Genomic DNA, 6,562 nt, shown 5'->3' with positions numbered 1-6,562 from the left:
TTATTTTAAAAATTTTGTTATCTTATCTTTCTTTTTAATTTCAAATTTTAAAAGTCTAGTATTCGGTTAGTTTTTCTTTCTTTAAAATTTTAATTTTTAAAATCTTTCTTTGACTTTCTTTTTTTAATTTCAAAATTTTTCAAAAACAAATCTTCTATCTTAAATTTTTAAAATCTGATCTTATCTTGTTTGACTTTTTCTTTCGAAATTTAAATTTTAAAATTCTTTTATTGACTCTTTTTTTTTAATTTCAAAAATTTTCAAAATCAAATCATTAATTTTAGTTTTAAATCTTGTTAGTAAGTTATTTGTTTTATCTTATTTTAATTTTAAAAGTTTGGTATCTCTTTATTTCTTCTTTCTCTCTCATCTTTTTCAAAAATCTCCTACCGCTTTCTCTCTCTTCTTTTTCAAAAATTCTCAATTCCTTTTCTCTCTATTTTCGAAAATTTCTTTTTAAATAAAAGACACCTTCCTTTTCTTTTCTCTTTACCTTAGCTGTAACACCCTAATATTCAAATCCTTATGCTCGAGTCATAAGTCAATGATATTGTGGTGGTACAACTCTCAAGGTAGATTTTTATTACATAAATAAAGTATAATTAAAAGGAGTACTAATCGAGAAGCTTGAAAAGAGTAAATTTAAAATCGCGAAGTCGCAGCACTCACGCATCGACAGCTAAAAGATAAAGTGTGAAGCCGAAAGCGATATGCAGCTAAAGGCATAAAGGAAAATAAGAGAAAGATAGTATATAGATATTTAACATTAGTAAATAGCCACTAGTCGTGACCCGTGAAGTTTAGGCCGGCTAGGGTACAATATAACAGTAGTTGATAACAGAAACTCCTAATCTCTCCCAATTGAAACATAAGAGCCTTTATAGGCAAGTTCAAAAGAGTTCAATACATAATATAAGCTTTTCAAAGTAAAGGTGGAGAGATTCTAAGCAAAATATAAAGTAGAGAATATAAAGATCTTCGCCATCTCTCAGATGAACCACAGCTCACTTATGAGCACCTGTACTTGTATCTAAAAAATAAGAGATATATACGGAATGAGAACCCCCGACCCAGGGTTCCTAGTACGGTAAAAGTGCCAAATAAATACAATGCATTGTAATAAAAACTCACTAAACATCCTAAACTTCCTTTCCCCAAATATTCATCCTATGTTCTCGCTAATCCATAAATAGGCAACTGTCATAAGGGAATGCTAAATCTGATTCATATTCCTCATAAAACTTCCTAACTTTCTAACTATCCAACAAATCATAATTAGAATCATAAGCCAAACCATCAAAGTTATTTTATCTCAGTAATTCTATATCAATACTTCATATCCTCACCTGGAGCAAGTGAAAACACTTCACTGCGTCTACCCAGGGAGCTCAAAATATCTCATTATCTACCTGGAGTAAGTGAAATCACTTCACTGTGTCTACCTAGGGAACTCAAATTATCTCATTCAGTAATCATCATTTTACATCAATCATATCATTATTCCATTTCAACAAGAATAGCCCTCAGCGTCAACCGACACTAGCATGAGGGACATTTCAGTTGTACAAACACAATCAATACAGATAAGTAAAACACAATTAAGGTACAAGTAGAACATATAGCATATAGTCAGGTAACATAGCATATATGATATAACAATCCAAACAAATAGGCAAGCCCAAATAATTCAAACATATGCAAATGATGTATGCCTGCCCTTTGGCTGATGAATCTCATCTGTCGATTATAAAGCCAACCCGACATGTCCTGGTAGCTAACCATTGGACTGTCCCTCTGTCGTGCATCCCCAACTCGAGTTATTCACAATCATAATCATAATCACACAACACCCACACTGGTGTTTATTCACGGGGGCGAGCTCATATGGAACTTTCAGAGTGTGCGGCCACACTTACGACATAGGGTCAGCAGAATCTCGGATCTGAACCTGGAGCAAGTGGAGCCGACCCACTGCATCTACCCAAGGAAATCCAAAACTCAGATAATTTCACAAATCTCAAATCAACATCGACTGGGAGCAAGTGGGGGCTAACCACTGCATCTACCCTAGGAGTTGCAAACCAAACTCGGAGCAAGTGGAATCAATGTCACTCCATCTACCTAGGCAGATATAGCTCACCGCATCCCGGAGCAAGTGGACCAATGCCACTGCATCTACCCAGGTAGGTGTTTAAAAGCTCGAACTGGAGTGAGTGGAGTCACCAATACTGTCGCTACTACCCAAGTGTCACAAACTCTGACCCAGAGCAAGTGGGACGAACCACAACCCTTGCGTCTATCTGGGGAGCCTCTATACTAACCAACCTGGAGCAAGTGGGGCGCAACCACAACCCTTGCATCTACCCAGGAGGTACGTTCTCATATGCCCAAGAGGAACCAAGGAGGGGATCCTAACCTCCCACCATCTCATTGGGGGCGATTTTACAATATCAGGAGGAACAAGGAAGGGGATCCTCACCTTCCTTCATCTCTCTGGGGTCGCACTTTCGAGAAAGAGAGCTCAAGATAACAATCATTCAAAGCCATATTTTTATCTCCAGACATAAACCAATATTTATCATAGCCATCCGGCTCATAACATAACCCATGAACAGCCAGTAATCATTATTAAATACAGCCCTTCGGCTCACGGCATACACCGCACTTCCATCATCACCCTCAGCAACTCATACAATTATCATTACTCATCATTCATCATTGACTCTCTCTTTACTTCATCCACAAGTTGCCACATGTCCTAGCTTCTTTTCAATACTAGACAAACTATAAAGATTTAGGACTTAGAGGATGAAAATGGAGGCTTAAAAGTCTAAATTCGGCTTTAAAAACACAAAATCAACCTTTGCTGAAAACAGGGTCACGCGTGCGCGTCGCCCACGCACACGCGTGGAAGTCAGAAAAACAAAGTGAAGCGTGCGCGTCGTCCATGCGCACGTGTGGTAATCAGAAAAGCAGAGCGACGCGTATGTGTTAGCCACGCGTACGCCTGGGTGCGTTTTGTGCTCCTCGCACAAAACCAGCACAGTACCCGCACAACTCTCAGGATTTTCTATGGGGTATTCGCATCAGTGCAGCGACGCGTACGCGTCGGCCAGGCGCACGCATGGGTGAGTAAAATCAAGACTGACGTGTGTGCGTCGGCCACGCGTGTGCCTGGGAGCACGATTTTCCAAAATTTTTACTAAGTTAAAAAGCTGCAGAATTACACTTTTAAACCCCAAACTCCCAACACACATAACTTCTTCTACAAATTTTTTTTCAACCATTTCTGAACCATTGGAAATATCGTTGAATAAACTTTCATAAAAATCTAATTTTGAAGAATTCGAAACTCGGTGGACCGAGTTACGGACCGCTAAAGTTGGTCAAAAATAAGTTTTTACCCAAAAATAGAAATCACCAATTTTTTCAATGTTCACAAGCAAAATTCATTCCAATCATCCAAATGACCACAACCCAACCACATTCACATAATTACCTCAACCAAACCAAACTTACCTCATCTACACAATTTCACCCAAAACTATCAAATTCCATACCTCAATTCCTCAAACCTTATTATTCAATAACCAAACCAATTATTCACACATTCAATATCTAAAATCCATCCAATCTCTTATATCATCACACAATACACACATCAACTTTCCTTCCTTACCTCTTTCCGGCCTCTGGCCTAAATTCACAATTTAATTGCATATTCCACAAACCAATATTCATTATCCAATTCATCAAATTCTCAACACACCAAACATACAAATACACACAATTATCAACTCAATCATTAATTCATATGACATATCAACTATGCATATCAGCACCAACCATATACACAATTCAAACTTAATCCTAGGGGCATCTAGCCTAGGAATTCTCATTACACCACACGGTACTTAAATGAAACTTAAACCGTACCTCTTGTAGACAAAATAATTGAGCTTCTTCTTGGAAGTCTCTACCAACCCTTAGCTCCAAGCCTCACCTAAGCTCCTCAAGGAACACCAACCTCCCAATTGTTCACCAAAATCACCAAATACACTAACATAACCAATTTCACATATACACATTAACCTAGGGTTCATGAAAATGAAAAATCACAAGGGTTGGAGCACTTCTTACCTCAGCCCATATGAAATGTAGATAGAAAATAGGGTTTTTTCGGACGAATTTTGAGACGAAATTGAAACAAATTTTGAACAAATTAGAGACAAATTTTTTCTTTCGAATAAAATTGGGACGAATTTTTTTTTTCCCAAAAAGCCTTGTTGCTAATTTACATTTTGTCTGAAATTTCGTCCGAAATTTTTTTCAGACGATTTTGTGACAGATTTTGGATAGGCATTTATCTATTAGATTTCTAACTATTATGATGCATTTTAGATGAATTTTAGACAGATTAACCAACATAAAGACAACGTATTTCAGACAAATTTCAAACATAAAAATATTTCTTTTTAGACAAATTTCAAACAAAAAATAAACTTTATTTCAGACAAATTTCTAACAAATTTAGTCTAATATAACAAATTTTTTTCGAACAAATTTTAGACAAATCAAATATTTCTTTTCAATTAAATTTTAGACAAATTTAATTTAAAAGAATTTACATATTTGAAACAAATTTCATACAAAATAAAAAATTATTTTCGCACAAATTTTCTACAAATTTAATATAATATTTCAAACAATTTTCATACAAAATAATTTGCTATTTAATATATAAATATTTTAGAAAATAAATTGTATTCGATTTGCTTTCTATATTAAGACCATCATAATCATTTTTTTCATATTACATCATTGAAATTATAAACACATAATAAAGTCATGAAAAAACCAATTACCATAAAAGAGTTAAAAAAAATATTTATTATTAAAATACTTGTCCATAAATGTAATCAAACTAAAATAAAAAAATAATTAAACTAAAAAAAAAACCTTTAAAAAGGTCAAATATCATGAATAAAATCAAATGTACTAACTAATTCACCTAAAAATTCCTTAATCTAAATTAGAAAAAACATATACTCCAAACATTAATCACTCATGTTATCATCCTCATCATCACTAGAGCCTGTCCCAAGCTCATCATCCGCAAAAACAGACATGGTTGAAGGAAGTGGGAGATTCAACTTTTCATACAAAGCATGAAGTCTTTTCAGTAGAACCAATTCTTTTCTGTTGAACCTTTAGTTGATGTCCTTGATCTTTTAACTTGTGCTCAGCATCATTCAACTTAACCTTTTGCTCTGACCACTGGAGAATAGATAAATCAAAACAAAATGTTAAATTCAAAGACATTGGCAAATGATAGAAAAAAAAGTGTTAATAGAGTTGAAGGAAAATTACTAACAGTGTTAATAGGATCAAGAGTTTGTATTGAATCAACAACCATAGCACGAAGGGAAAGAAGCTGAGCTTTCTTGCTTGTTGAGGTTCCCACATACAATATTTCTATAAAAGAAAACAAACATATACAACATATTTGAAAGAAAAATGGATGGTGAGTTACTCTTTATTAATAGTTGAACTCCCAAATGGCAGCAAGATAAACTGGATTCCTTGTCAATTGATTTGAAACCTGAATTAAAGCACTCAACAAGTAAGTCTTGATGCGGTATATATATATATATATATATATATATATATATATATATATATATATCTTTTATTTCATGGTAATTGCTAAGTAGTTCATTCAAAATATTCCAAAAGTTTTCCATTCTAATTTGCTTATAGATGATTTAAAGAAAGTTAAAGACTCTTCACTTGCTCCTTGGACTGATATTTTGGATGACCCAAAGCAGTGGACTGAAGAGAATACATTTTTGTTAAGTAAAAAATTAAACCAATAAAAAGCTATGACTTGTTGTTTTCTAACATGTTTGATAAAATCATATTACGTGTTAATAAGTGAGATATAGATGTCTTAGGATTAATAACTTTTTTTTATTATGACGGATGATTTATGAAGGAATCATGCTTTTATATTTTTATTCTCACTTTGAAGATGGAATTAGACACAAATGAAAGTTGTGAATTCAGAATTTGAAGGTCTTATCATACAACACATTGGGAACGAAGGACCAATGGAAATGTCTGTTTACAATGTGCAGTTTACATAATTTGTGATAGTTAGAAGATCATAGAAGTGATCAAACATATTGATAACGAAGCCAATGACTGTATTAAACATTGTTGTTTGATTAATTTTGTAAATATAACCAAAAACAATAAGAGAAACCAGAGAATGCAAAGCATAAACTAATTCATTAATTGATTTTGTAAATATATTAATCTTTATAGTAGCTACAACATATAAATCAAATGCAAAGTATCACATAGACATTCAATCAAACATGTGGTGTGCAATTCAGAAATTCAGCATAATCAAGCAATTTTCAGCAGCATTCAATCCATAACAGCCATAATCCAACACTTGCAACTTAACAAAGATCTAATAAACTAATCCTAACCTATCTTAACCACTTAAATCCACTAACAACATGCAAATTCTAACTAACTAACTAATTAAAGAAAA

This window comes from Arachis ipaensis, chromosome B1, assembly GCF_059453495.1.
Source record: "Arachis ipaensis isolate K30076 ecotype BB chromosome B1, ASM5945349v1, whole genome shotgun sequence".
NCBI lineage: Eukaryota > Viridiplantae > Streptophyta > Magnoliopsida > Fabales > Fabaceae > Arachis > Arachis ipaensis.
Note: the sequence above shows the minus strand (reverse complement) of the source record.